At 34.1% G+C, this 15,728-nt stretch overlaps 2 long non-coding RNA genes across 11 annotated transcripts; both read right to left on the bottom strand.

The window, feature by feature from the left end:
• On the bottom strand, window positions 1–15,233 carry LOC107611080. Of its 10 annotated transcripts, XR_002352476.1 has the most exons (11): window positions 5,080–5,445; window positions 4,550–4,643; window positions 4,382–4,457; window positions 3,909–3,949; window positions 3,428–3,525; window positions 2,530–2,717; window positions 2,179–2,244; window positions 1,750–1,854; window positions 1,057–1,156; window positions 801–936; window positions 1–323 (listed from the first exon to the last, which is right to left on the bottom strand). It is a non-coding gene; the product is annotated as an uncharacterized LOC107611080 (long non-coding RNA). The 10 variants fall into 10 exon arrangements; XR_002352478.1 differs by lacking the exon at window positions 5,080–5,445 and having other exon boundaries at window positions 4,382–4,445; window positions 4,550–5,073; XR_002352470.1 differs by lacking the exon at window positions 5,080–5,445 and having other exon boundaries at window positions 4,550–5,073.
• LOC110265915 lies at window positions 7,277–8,501 on the bottom strand. Its single transcript, XR_002352480.1, has 3 exons — window positions 8,404–8,501; window positions 7,638–8,320; window positions 7,277–7,298 (listed from the first exon to the last, which is right to left on the bottom strand). It is a non-coding gene; the product is annotated as an uncharacterized LOC110265915 (long non-coding RNA).

Consider the following 15,728-nt stretch of genomic DNA (forward strand, 5'->3'; position numbering starts at 1 on the left):
TTTATTATTGAATCAATTTGTAGGTCTACAACAATCACATTTATCGCTTATAGTATAGTGAATCAATTTCATTCCAACCTGATATTTGCTAATTGCTATTTAATTAATAAAATCCTATCTTATAGTTTTGCCAATAAATTTCTTAAACTGTTTTCCCTTTCATGTATGTGGTCATCACACCACAAATGTTGCAATGCATTAAGATTCAGCACTAAACATTTTCATGAACCACCAGCCTCCTTTCTCTCAATGAGTTTGATAAAGTTTTGAACAATTTCCTTTCCTTCGGTTGTTATAATGCTCTCTGGATGAAATTGCACACCCTGAAATTTTGAAGAACTTAAACTTTAGCATAGAATTGCCGGTTAATAAAAGCATGAACAACCAAAATAACCCCTTCAATGCCAGAGAGTAAATTCTTGATTTGTACATTCACCTTTTCAAACATCAAATTCTCAATTGAGTTTATATTTTAATATGCAGCACAGTTTAACGTCTACACAGACGTACTGATTTATTAACTCGTGCTATGTACCTTTGTAGTGTATTATACCCAAATTGACTTCTCGGACATTAAAATAGTAACAAAGCACATATTAAACAAAAGTGATGATTACAAAGATCTCTACAAACTCTAAATTCAGGTCCACGAAATTTCAAAATATTTCAAAAGCTGTCAGCTAAACTCCATATCAAAATTAAAAACCAGATTACACTATTTTCCTGAATTTAAGAGAATGGCGATGAATCTTTTCTTGATCTGATCAAAAGAAATCCCCATATAAGGAATAGGGTGTTACCTGTAGATGCTTATACTTCTTATGACGAGCTGCCATTATAAGACCATCCTCAGTCCAGGCTGTCACCTCAAGTTCTTTATGAGGAAAACTCTCCTTTTCGATTAAAAGGCTGTGATATCTACCAGCTAAGAAAGGACTGAAAATAACGGCGCGGTAAGGCCAACTAATGACACAACTCAAAAATAGAAAATAGAAAAAATCAAACAAATCAGAATACAAAAATCGAATTTTATAAATAATATCAATGAATCCCTACTTTGATAATCCGGCAAATAATCCATCTTCTCCTTTCTCATCATAATACACCAAAGAGCTTTTCCCATGCATGACACCATGAGGAGAGCGAACAATTTTTCCTGCACATGTTAAAGGCATAATGTCTTAATCCTATTTCAACTGTCCAGAAAAAGGGAAGAAATGAAAATGATGGAAGTTAAACTACAGGGGATGCTTGCGCTGAAACCAAAAGCCATGTTTGCACAAAAAAAATGTAATGTGAACAATATACAAATTTATCAAAGAGATCTTGTTGTCAGTTATATGCACAAAATATATTAGTGGTGGCTAAAGGTTGAAGAAATATTAGATTATCATTAAAGTTAATAGTTTATATGATGATTTTTATTAAATGGCAACGAGTGAAGAAGGAAAAAAAAACTATACAAAATTCGATGGAACCCAAACCAAAATCAAGAAAAGAAAAAAAAAGAATCAAAGAGTTAACAATTAATAGTAAACTAGTTAAACCATTAACTTGGACAACACAAATAAATTTAATCAAGAAATTTATTACACTTTAGTCTGAAATCTACTATCTTAAATTAGCAATTCTAATATGAAAATTTCTTATAACTGCACAATAACCATATTACTAATAGATCCTGATAATCTAGCTTATGATTGATTCAGGTATGAAATATAACATATTTAGGCCTGAAAAATTTGTTACCATCAGCTGGTTCTGTTGACAGCAAGTTAGCTATGTGTGCTGCTGATGCATCTAAACCTTCCCAATCATCCAGACTCTCTTCTGAGAGTTCTCCCACATCAAACCCTATTCAATAATTTTCAATCAGCGTGTTATTTATCAGTAGAAAAAATTAGCAGTAGAAAAGCCATTGATCACTGCAATTAGTTTATGTTTAAGGTATTGAACTTTAGCTTTTTTTTTTTTTATGAATTTTAGTGAGAGGGCATGCTTGATATTCAATTTGAGAACTGAACCTTCCAAACAAACGTGAAGCATAAATATTGACATCTATTGCTGTCATTCTATAATATTTTTGCTTCAAGTTAAAATTTAGTGATAATAAATATTCTATTATGCTTATGAAAATTCTCTGGTCCGCATAACAAAAGTGAAAATGAAAGAGTAAACCTTATTGCAGTTTGGTATGAGATCTTGCAATGCACGCATCTTCTCATTGATCCTGTCTCTTCGCTTCTGTATAAGTAGAAGATCACAATGATAATCATACAGATCACAAGCAACAAAACATATGCTACAGATGGAAAATTTGTTGATTCCAAAAACCACCTTGCTCTGTGTTCTATTATTCATCTTTTACATAAAGTATTATCAAATCATTGATCATTACAATGGTACCTAGAACATTATTATTATCTTTTACCATCTAGTTATACATAAAGATCTAATTAAAAAATTACCAAAAAGTATATAACAATATAAACAGTTCACATTATTACAGGCTATTCATATAATATTTACCTTTTTCAATTCTCAATCCCTTTTCACACTTGCAATGTTCTTAATAATATATGCTTCCTCCAACCGAAGGATCAAAGGTCACAGATAACAAGTTATAATCACCACTTGTGTTGGAATCTGCCTCCTCTTGCAGTGCCAGGGCATGTTGAAGTTGAGCTATCACTTCATTCATTGTTGATCTCTTTATACTGAAAAGTAGCAAAATGTATAGATCAAGATATAGATACATATAAATATAAAAGTAGCCTGTGATTTAAGATACTAGTTAAAAAAATTGCTTTGAGAAATTGGGTTAAAAAATCTGTGTACAAGAAAAAGAATGGGAGCCAAAATTTTTTCATTACTGAACACTGAACAACATAAGGTTATTTTAGATACTAATAATGGCATTTCGCATAAAATAAATGACTCTATTCCAAATGGATGCTGGCCAATAACATATATAAACAATACTATGTATATTGATGGATGATTATTATTTGGATATAATGAGCATGAATGCATGATGACATAGACATACTAACAATCTTAGTCAGATGCCAAAAAATATAGCATAGAAGCAAAGAAAATTAATACATAGCTAATTGTAATTTATTTATGTGCATCACACACACACACACACACACACACACACATATATATAGAATTATATATAGGAACATTAATACATAGCATAGAAGCATGAATATGTATATAGGATTATATATACGAACAGCACAGCTTTGACTTGGTGTCACAATACATAGAAATCATCTTTTTGGGTTTTTGACAGTGCAGAAAGCAGTAGTAGTAGAATTGAGCCGTAAGGTACAAAAGAATAAGAGGAAATATTGCAACAAGGAAAAATATATAAATTATATTTCAAATAGAGGCCCAATAAATATAATACTAAGCTTACCTGATAATTTTCTTTCTTTTTTCTTTCCCAGCAAATATTAAAAATTGAAACTTTTAAAGTAAAGTAGCTAGCAACAAGAGTTGAAGAAGATCTAAATCCTGTTTTACATGAAAAATGATCACCAACAGATTCATTAAAATCAATATAATCACTCAACAGTTTTATCAAAGGGTATATATTACTAGCATTAACTAACACTCAATAATCAGGGAACAAAGGAGTAGAAGAAAATTATTAAACAATAACAACATTAAAAGCCAATTCCTTCTTAATGCCGTGACAAGTTCAATGTCTTCTAAACAAACCATACACTAAAATATCTCTTCATTTTACCACTCGGTAATGCTATCATCAAACACTTTTTTATAGTGATAATCAAACTTCAAATCTTCTAAATCACCCATCACAGCACCAAAAGAAAAATTACCAAAATCTGTCAAATAAATCAAAGGGAACTCAGATTTACAATGAAGTTGCTAACCTTAGAATTCAATGCTTCGTTGGCTTCGATTATATTATGCTCTGCATAATGGAAACCAAAAAAATAAATAAATAAAATGAAAGAAGAACAAAGTTGAGCAAGAGATCAAGGATTTGAAAGAACTAAAGTATGTATCCAACTACAATCAAACATAAATGTAAATCAAAGCCCAAACTTATGTTGTAATTAAACAATTCTATTTTATTATGAATCTATATAACTTTTAATCTAATCATTAAGTCATCATCGCAAACTAATTAAACTTATATGAACCGTAAAATCATATACAATTCTTGAAGAAATAACAACTAAGAAAATAATAGCAGAAATAAAAAACTATCTCATTATCCCCACGGTTCAGTTGCTGCTATGCATGTGTTCTTATGATTTTAGTGACCTCAGTAACTAGTTCTGAGGCTACAATTTCATCATGCAGTGATGTGATTAAGAACCTAAAGTCTTGTGTGAGTTACTTCGTGAGTGAAAGTGGTAAACCACCAGGACCATGTTGCTTTGGCGTTAAAGCTCTTGCAGCTACTGCAGCAACCTCTGATGATAAGAAAACTGCATGCTAATACTAAATTTAAACTAATTATTTCAAGGTCACAAGTACTATTTAAGTTCAGCATGTTAATACTCACCAGATGAATGAAAAGATGATGTCTATCTTCAACTGGTTCTTATTTAAGTAGCTTCCATCTTCTAAATAGTTCCAAATCAATTTATCTTCATCACCTGCACATAAAACAACCTCATTGTTAACAATTTCATTGTTCTCTAAAGCAAATAACTTAACAAAGCACAAAAACATGTTTCAAGCTAATAAAAGAATTTGTTGATATATCTGCAAAAGAGATATGCGACATACAACAATGATTGAATAAATGCATAGACAAAAAAATAAGTATTCAAGCAATTCATCAAACACGTGCTATGCAAATCAGTAAAGCACCAACCGAGAGCATATTTACAAATCAAAACCGCAAAGAGAATGCAAATTTGTATACATGCATGTAAGAAAAAATCGAAGAAATTACATGAAGATCTTAGCCCCAATCTCTGCTAACAAGGAAGAAAATCAAAACCTAAAATTACAGAAATAGAAGTAGTAACAATTTGCAAAACAAAATATGAGTAATTAAAAGAAGAGAATGTGAATTTGTATATAAACCTATTTCAACGAAGATGGAGAAGGAGAAGCTTCACAGAGGTCAACACGGTGGAGCAGGAAAAATCACACAGCAGATCCATCAATTGAAGTGAAACGTTGATGGAGGAGATCGCAGCTGGAAGAAAAGCGTTGATGGAGGAGCTTGCCGCCAGAGGAGAGCCTCGTGGATGAGATTGCAGATCTCATGTTGCCATGGAGTTTCTTCTTGGTTTCTCACATTGCGATGGAGGTTTGATTAAATAGCACAACGTTTATTAATGAAATAGAAAAACTTTTTTACCAGTGAAGCAGGAGCAGGAGCAGGTAATGGCGTTTAAAACTGCCAAAAGCACAAAAAAAATGCTGCTTTCTACAAGCAAATTATGGCAGCCGCACAAACCGCCTCAAATATATGAATATAATGGCGGTTTTATAGAACCCCCATTATGTTGCTGCCATTTTATGCCTCTTTTTTTGTAGTGAAATGCCAGAAACACGTCACGAACTAGAGTTGAACGCCAAAAACATGTTACAACTTGGCGTTCAACTCCAAAAGAAGCCTCTGCACATGTAAACTTCAAGCTCAGCCCAAGCACACACCAAGTGGGCCCCGGAAGTAGATTTCTGCATCAATTACTTACTTCTGTAAACCCTAGTAGCTAGTCTAGTATAAATAGGACTTTTTACTATTGTATTTTCATCTTTGATTAGTTTTATGCTATCTTAGACTTTCATGGGGGCTGGCCATTCGGCCATGCCTGGACCATTATCACTTATGTATTTTCAAACGGTAGAGTTTCTACACTCCATAGATTAAGGTGTGGAGCTCTGCTGTTCCTCATGAATTAATATAAAGTACTACTGTTTTTCTATTCAATTCAAGCTTATTCCTATTCTAAGATATCCATTCGCACCCAAGAACATGATGAATGTGATGATTATGTGACGCTCATCATCATTCTCACCTATGGACGCGTGCCTGACAAACACTTCCGTTCTACATGCAAACAAGCTAGAATGAGTATCTCTTGGATATCTAATACAGAGGACCAAGTCTGAGATATTAGAATCTTCGTGGTATAAGTTAGAACCCATGGATGGCCATTCCTGAGATCCAGAAAGTCTAAACCTTGTCTGTGGTATTCCGAGTAGGATCCGGGAAGGGATGGCTGTGACGAATTTCAAACTCGCGAGTACTGGGCGTAGTGACAGACGCAAAAGGAGGGTGAATCCTATTCCAGTATGATCGAGAACCTCCAGATGATTAGCCATGCAGTGACAGTGCATCGGACCATTTTCACAAAGAGGATGGGAAGTAGCCATTGACAACGGTGATGCCCTACACAAAGCTTGCCATGGAAAGGAGTAGGATTGATTGGATGAAGACAGCAGGAAAGCAGAGGTTCATAGGAACGAAAGCATCTCTATACGCTTATCTGAAATTCTCACCAATGAATTACATAAGTACCACTATCCTATTTTATATTTTATTTATCTTTTACTTATCAATTCATAAAATCAGTTGAATCCGCCTGACTGAGATTTACAAGGTGACCATAGCTTGCTTCATACCGACAATCTCCGTGGGATCGACCCTTACTCACGTAAGGTTTATTACTTGGACAACCCAGTGCACTTGCTGGTTATTTGTACGAAGTTGTGAAACAAAATTAAGAATATGAACGTGCGTATGAAGTTTTTAGCGCCGTTACCAAGGAAGTAAAGATCACGATTTCGCACACAAACAGTCCAATAATGTTTAGATTCACGTCCAATAGAACATCTATAGATACTAATAGAACATCTATACATACGTATGGCATCAATAGTCCAATAATGTTTACGTTTAGGTTCGGATGGATGCTCAGATATAGTTGGAGCAACTGATGATGGCTCAAAAGAATTTGAAGCTGCCGACTTGTCTCGGGATGAACTTGCAGCTGCTGCCAACTTGTCTCGGGAGGAACTTACAGCTGCCGACTTGTCCCGGGAGGAATTTGAAGCTGCCAACTTGTCTCGGGAGGAATTTGCAGCTGCTGCCGACTTGTTTCGGGAGGAGTTTGCAGCTGCTGTCAACTTGTCTCGGGAGAAATTTGTAGCTGCCAATGTGTCTTAGGAGGAATTTGTAGCAGCTGCGGACTTGACTTATGATGCATTTGAAGCTGCCAACTTGTCTTGTGAAGAATTTGCAGCTGCTGCTGCTTTAAGTAGATTCTTATACCTCTTTTGCTTTGGCATATCTACATAATAGATCAAATCAATAATTAATAAATATAGAATAAAATGTGCATCAAGATTAAAAGAATAGACCCTGTAGCTAAGTTGGTGAAATAATTTAATTTTCAAGCAAATAATTTAATTTTATTAAGTCGTGCATATAGATTAAAAGCCGTTTCAAGCAAATAATTTAATTTTGTTAATATGCGCTACTATATTAGTCCTACTAACATTAGTTGATCTCACAGGAACACCAAAATAATAGTTGGAAATAAAACAATTAATAAGTATATATAAAATGTGAATTATAACTAAATGAAAACTTAAATATAAATTTCATACCATAAATTAATTTAACCTACTAACTATTCTGACATGTGTTCGTCTTCTCCAATGTCATCATCTAGTAGTTCATCATCTACCTCATCTCTTAACAATGATAAATTATCACCATTTTCAAATAAAGAATCCAAGTTTTGCTCTAACCATGGCTTATTCTCGCATGCTTCATCATCTTCATTTCCCCCATATCATATGAGTCTCTTGGCTTCAAATGCACGACAACACTCCAATCTTTATTCACTTCATCATTGACAAAATACACCATTCGAGCTTCTGAGGCTTCAATATATGGATCATCCTCCTCTCGGTCACCACTGTGTATTACTCGTAAAAAATTAACAGAAGTAAAACCTCAACTATCCTTTCTACAGCCCCATTCTCTAGTGGTGTCAGCCCATTTACATTTGAATAAAGTAACCCAAAATCGGCCATTGTATTTTAGTTCTATAATATCTTCTAATTTGCCATAATATGACAAATCAGCATTCTTAACATTAGCGTCACTAGCGCTAGCAACACAAGGAGTTGAAGACATTAAGAAAACTCCACTATTCTGGGTCTTTAACCCATTATCTCGATTGGTAGTTCGAAAGGAGAACCCATTGATACTAAATGTAGAAAACCTCTTGGCATATCGTGATGGACCCCTTGCTAAGTATCTCAAATCCTCATGCACAGTATTCATAATGTCTGGGTTCATAAGCTATTATGATAGAACAACATATTAGCTATTATATCCACAAATACTGCTCAATATTAGCAAAAAATTATCACTTTTCTATTTACCTGCGTAGGAAACCAAGTAACAAAATCTTTATTGACTCTTTTTTCTATCTCTACATTTGAAGGCCTTCTACCCTTAGATCATCTTCATACAAAATCTTCGAAGTCACTGTCAGATATGAAAGTTTAACTCTAACCAAACAACTATTTTCAAGTAAATAAAAAACATGTACGCAAATCCTTATGTACTTACTCAATGAACGGTTTCACATATAGACAATTTAGAACCACATAGTGATGTGCTTGTTTTTTTTCCATAGGTGACAACTCAAATACTGTGAAAGCTCCCTTAGAGTTACTCATTTGTGGAAAAAGTGAATCAACATGTGTATTATAATTACCATCCGGACGATCATCAACACGTGGTGGCCTATTAAATCTTGTCTCAATCCCTTCTAAGTATCGAGAGCAAAATGTAAGAGCTTCTTCAGCCACATATCCCTCAATTATAGAACCTTCTGATTTAGCTTTGTTTCGTACATAGGACTTTAAATGTCCTAAATACCTAGTTTGTATAATTGGCTTTAGTAAGCAAGATATAACTAAGTGACAGGTTAAATGAACAACGATTGAAAAGAGATATTTACCTCTCAATAGGATACATCCACCTATAGTGTACTGGTCCTCCAAGTTTTGCTTCATCAACTAGATGACAGGTTAAATGAACCATGATTGTAAAGAAAGAAGGAGGGAACAACATTTCTAAATAACAAAGGGTAAGAATTATTTGAGGTTGGAGCTTCTCAAGTTCAGTAAGACTGAAGCTTTTAGAGCACAGCTGTTGAAAGAATGAAGACAATTCTATTAGCACTACAGTAACTTTATCTGGTAGCACATTACGTATGGTAATGGGTAATAGTTGCTACATAAAGACGTGGCAATCATGGCTCTTCAATCGAGAGAGCTTTCTTTGTTTCAGGTCAACATACCGTGATATATTACTCGAGAGACCATCTAGTACTCTAATATTCTTTATAGTACGCAAGAATATATCTTTCATAGAATTTGACATTGTGAACAAAGATGGATGATATCTCCCATTTTCATCTGGCCATAAATATTTTCTTATACCCATTTCTTTAAGATCCTTACGAGCTTTGAGATTATTCTTTGACCTTCCAGTCTCATTGAGCAAAGTGTATAACACATTGTCGCAAAAATTCTTTTCAATATGCATAACATCTAGATTGTGGCGCAATAAGTTAGACTCCCAATAAGGAAGATAAAAAAATATGCTTTTCTTCCTCCACATCCCCGATTCATCTTCTTCTTCAACAACTTTTTGTCGAGTCCTTTTACCTTTACTTGCCTGTAGTTCCTTTCCGAATGAAACATTGATCCCTTCAAGTTGTTCCAATATTTCTAACCCTGTTAGTGCTGCTGGAGAATCCCTCAACTCAACTTTTCCATTAAATTTTGCACAACTTAGCCTAAGCTTATGACCCCTTTCTAAGAAACGGCGATGTCCCAAAAAATACTATTTTTCACCATGCTTTAATCTATATGAATCAGTGTTGAAGTTACATGTGGGACAAGCATATTTACTGTGTACGTTCCACCCAGATAAGTTACCAACGCCTGGAAAATCACTAATTGTCCACATTAATGTTGCTCGCAATGTAAACATTTCATTCTTGAACCTATCTAATGTTTGAACACATCATGCCACAACTCTTTTAACTCTTTGATAAGAGGTTGTAAGTATATGTCTATGTTGTTCTCCGGCATTTTCTCTCCAGGAATAATCATTGACAAGATAAGTGATGTTGGCTTCATGCACTCCCACAGAGGTCGGTTGTATGGAATAAGCACCACTGGCCAAATGCTATAGTTTGTATGCAAAGCTCCAAAAGGGTTGAATCCATCAGCTGCAAGACCAAGACGTACATTTCGAGGATCTTCGGCAAACTTATCATGAAGTAAATCGAATGTCTTCCAAGCTTCAGAATCCTACGAATGCCTCATCTTAGAATCTTTCTTTTCTGCCGAAGCATGCCATCGCATTGATTGTGCAGTCTTAGAACACATGAATAATCATTGAAGTCTCGGTTTTAGTGGAAAGTATCGTAAGATCTTTGCCGGTTTTTGCTTTTTAGAATCGCTCCATTTAGATGTCTTGCATCTTTTGCATTCTTGCAAATCTTCATCCTCCCCCCAATATAACATGTAGTCATTAGGGCAAGCAGGTATCTTGGTATAATTAAGCCCTAGTTTGTTTATGGTTTTCTTGGTCTCATAGAATGTATTTGAAATCTTCGCATTTCCAAAAGCATCTTTTATTAACTTGAGGATTTCGGTCATGGCTTTGTCGCTTATTCTGTACAAGCACTTTATGTGATACAGACTAATTAAGAAAGACAATTTTGAAAACTTTGTGCACCCTTCATACAATTGCTCATTACCATCTTCCAACAACTTGTAAAATTTTACATTTTCTCCATTGTGCTCTTCGTTTTCTGCATCTTCTATGTTGTCTTCATCTCCATCTCCATCTTCATTCAAGTCAGGTCCAGCAACTCCAAACGCGTCATTAAGCATTATTACCATTGGATGTTGAGATGTTGAATCATCTTGTACAATTTGACTAGTTTGATGAGCTTGTGACCCAACTCCAACTACTTCTTCACCATGCCAATACCAAACTTCGTAGTTTTCTGGAAATGGCTTGACTATTAAATGTTCAAAAACTTTTTCTCTTGTTTGCCACTTGCCAAAACCACACACCGGACAAGGGCATTTAATCTGACAACCCCCGAGATATCGATGCTCAAGCGAAATCCAAAAACTTGTTTAGACCATTTTTATACTCGTGCGTGTTTCGTGATTTTCAATCCATGACTTATCGATTGACATGACTAAGAGGGACTACAAATAGGAATATTAAAAAATCTATTCATTAAAAATCTCTCTCTCTCTCTCATATTAACTAGGCAACTAACTAGTATATATCACCAGGCACTACTATAAAAAGAAATTCTTGTATTTGCAAATTAGATATCAAACAAATACTTAAATAGTATTCTAAAAGAAATTATAAAAAAATTATAATTACCTCTTTCAAATGATAATTTTGTGACTGTAACAGTGGCTTTGTGAATTTTTCCTTCTCAAGTAGTTGTATATATGCAAATTAATACCAAAAGTAAGAAAAATAAAATCTTTGCACCAAATCACCCCTTGAATGACTCAAGAAATAGTAGCAAACATGAAAGCAAAGACAAAAGGAGATTGAGAATGAAGAACACAGACCTGAACACGAGGAATTGAGAGAGAGAGAGAGAGATGGAGAAAGTGAAGGATGAAGAGATGAGAGAATGGAATGAAAGTATATGAAGATGGTATTGGTTATCATATATTAGATCCATATATAGCATGGTTAAAAACGATATTAAAAACTTACTTAAATATTATTCTAAAAGAAAATATAAGAAAATTATAATTACCTCTTTCAAATGATAATTTTTCTTCTTTTTTCTTTTCCAGCAAATATTAAAACTTGAAGCTTTCAAAGTAAAGTAGCTAGCAGCAAGAATTGAAGAAAATCTAAAACCTGTTTCACGTGAAAATAGATTAGTAGTGTGGGTGAGAATTATTACAGTAATTAATTAAACATACAAAGATTTTAAATTATCCAATAAGTGAAAATATTGGTACTTTTGTAAAAAATAAAATAAAATACTGTCAGCTGAATGGAGAAGAAAGGAATGGAAAACGAAGAGAGATTTTGAGGTATGAAGAATAAAATAGCAAATAATAATAAGCATACACAATTTCAGAATCCTAACTCATGAATGCCAGAACAATATAAGCACATTGAGTAATTAACTTAAGCATTCAACAATTGACTTGCAAAGCTAAGTGCTAAAAGCTAAGTGCTGCAACACCACCTCCATCCACATGTTTAACAGCTAAGATCTCATCTCCATTTTTCATCTTGAGCTGGAGTGCATTAACAGTTAAAATAAGATCAGTTAACAACGTAGTATAGCACAGTACTAAACACAAATTTCTTATATTCATTTACAGCATAATTTAGTGTATTTTCAGAACATGCTTAACTATTTATTTTAATCTGTGAAGGTTATTAAGCCACCACAACAAATAAAAGGTCCTCCTTGTTAATTGTCTCATGACAAAAAACATATATATAATTTACACAGTACATATACATTAGGAGAAATAAAGTTATATAAAGAATCAAATAATTTAATAATGCAAAATATCTCTATTTTAGAGCCAAACTTGTTTTATTTTCTTTTTATCTAAAATCTCAAAATCAGAGAATACAGATGCAAACAGATTTTCTCACCATGAATATCTATGCCATAATATATGAAATGAAAATAAAAAGGAAAGTGTGAAAGAGGAAAGATTTTGGTTTTTAAGTCCAGCTATGTTATCTAAACAAGAAAAATGAAAAACAAAGTAGATTCCATGCAGAATATCTTATTAAAATATCATGCACCACAACAAAACCACATTTTCCAGAGAAGGGGAAAAAATAAAGGTAATTGGTATTTAGAATCTAACCTCACCACCTGTCTGAAGTCAAGAATCCATAGGTGATTTTACTTTTGTAAGATTTATGCTCCTCACAACACTATACTTTTTTTACCTCATCTGTTGTTGTACTTTATGAAGTAAGAACAACCTTAGCTAAGCCTGTGCTCTTAATTTTTATTTTGATTTGGTTGATGTGTGCGTGCAATAGATATAAAAAATAGCAAGTTTGCCAAAGGCTTCAAAATGAAAGAAAGTTGTCAATGCAGCAACTTATATTTTTTGTGTCTCTGGGTACTACACTATTGTAACATTTTCTTTTACTATTAAATAAACAGTGGAGTGGAAGAAACTGAGGCCTAGCATAAGCAAGTTTTTATGTCATTTATTGTTGATTTTTATGAAAAACAACTCCAAGTTAAGCTTAAACTCTTATTCTTAATTTTTCTTTCCATTTGGTCAATGCATGCAATACATATAATAAACAGAAAGTTTGCCAAAGACTTAAATACTGCAACTAATTTCTTAGTGAACTCAATCACTTGTTAAATTGAGCAGGAGAAAATTAAAATCACTAATTAAAACTCCTTTTTCATATCTTAATTACACTTTATTATGCATTTTTAATAAATAGTTTAGAAAGAACTAAAGCTAATCCAAACACAAATATTACAATATTAAACTAAGAAAGAAGTCCAATGCAGTTAAACTTCCTGAAACATGCAAAAATGGATTTCATACACAGTAAGTGATAGTTACCAATTTATCAAAGAAAAGTTCGTGAGCCATTTTGCAATAGAAAGCTGAATTCATTTAGTTTTATCAAAAGTATAGCTATTCAATTCACCTATCCTTATGAAAGAAGAAAATTAGACTGCATTTCAGAAATGAAGTCTTTCTGTGTGTTAGATTGTTGCTGCATACCTTTTCTTACTTTGCTCATTGGATTCAAGTGTGAAAGTAAAAGTAGTTACTTGGACACAAAAAAACCAACAAGGCTTCTCAATGATTTTTTTTGTTTTGGGATTAAAGAGAAAATTAGACAGTAGAGGAGGAATACAAAGGACAACAGATTCTCTTCACAAAAATGAGCAATCAGAAGAAAGGGTCATCTAAGAAGTAAATAGCAGAGAGCAAAAGTCAAAGATAGTAAGCTCAATGAATTTGCAAACTCAATTTCACATAAACATCAAGCTAAAGTAAACAATAATAAAAACAAGTTATACCTCTCCAGTAAATTGCACAGTTGTAACTTATTGCCAATCCCAGAGGTACCTTCGAAGACCTAATCAATGTAGCAAAATAGTGAATAAACTTCATCCCAGTTTTCTCAATAGCACATGCATAATGGAGTTAGGCAGTAACCACTCACCTGAACAACAGCTTTCTCAATCAAATTGCTCTTCGTTACTTTCAAAAGTTTCTTCCGAACCCTAAAAGTTTCTTCCGAATCAAAATAGGCACTAGATCTAAGAAGACATTGGCACTAGATCTGAGAAGACATTGGCACTACCTCAACTGCAAATCACATAAAGCAAAAGCTACTAAAGACATTGGCACTAGATCTGAGATCGGGGAAAGAGAGAGAGAGAGAGAGAGAGAGAGAGAGAGAAGAGGAGGTCAGGTTACAAAAATAACCTCGCCAGCTTTGCAAGCAGTGTCGACGGCAGATGTGAGGAAGGAAGATCCAAGATCCAAGATCTGAGATCGTCTGGTTGAACAGTAAATTACACGGAGGAGACGAAGGAGAGAAAGAAGGGAGATCGAGAGCGCCGTATGAGATGTGTTTTGTTTAATGAGCTAGGGTTGCAGTTTTTTTGTTTTATATACGTGTGAAAATGGCGGTTCAAAACCACCATAATCACCAGAACCGCCACCAAACACAGGTATTTATAGCAGCAACCAAAAATGCCATAATGTCCGGATATTACGGCGGTTCTTTAAAACTTCCGTAATATTAATGCCATTTTAAACCCTTTTTTTTGTAGTGTGTCACGTGCGAACATCGACGCGTACGTGTGGGTCACGCGTACGCATCGCTTGGCTTTTTGCTATCCACGCGGACGTGTCATGTCACGTGTACACGTTGCCATGCGACTTCAATTCCACGCGTGCGCGATGCTACGCGCGCGCGTCGGTGAATGCATCCCAAATCCTTGATTCCCCATGATTTCTCCACTTGCATGCTTTTCTCTTCATTCTTTTGATCCATTCCTAGCCTTTTCAACCTGAAATTACTTAACAAACACATCAAGGCATCTAGTGGAATCAAAGGTGAATTAAAATTAGCAAATTAAAGGACTAAAAAGCATGTTTTCACACTTAAGCACAAATTAAGAGAAAATCATAAAACCATGCTATTTCATTGAATAAATGTGGGAAAAATGGATAAAATTCACCTAAATTAAGAGAAAATTATAAAACCATGCTATTTCATGTCCTCATGCTTAATCAAGAAAGAGACAAGGGGTACTATCATTTATTCAATGTAAACTAACTAGATGCAACCTATCTATATGCAACTATCTAAATGAATGCAACTACTTGGTCAAAATAAATCAATTTCCAAGAATACATATATGCACATGAGGGCTAAAGGTATTAACAACCAAGCCAAACCACAATTGAATTGAGTTATTAAAGATTATACAAACTTGCAAGAAAAGTGATGATTCTAGATGAAAACATGTAATTGAGCAATCGAACACCGGATGTGTATCCGCTCTAGTCGTTCAAGTGTATAGGGTTGATTCACTCAATTCTCCCCTAATCATGCTTTCCAAGTTTTGTTTTTTATCTAACAATCAACAATTATTTCATGTATGCAT

The sequence above is a fragment of the Arachis ipaensis genome, chromosome B08 (assembly GCF_000816755.2).
Source record: "Arachis ipaensis cultivar K30076 chromosome B08, Araip1.1, whole genome shotgun sequence".
Lineage (NCBI taxonomy): Eukaryota > Viridiplantae > Streptophyta > Magnoliopsida > Fabales > Fabaceae > Arachis > Arachis ipaensis.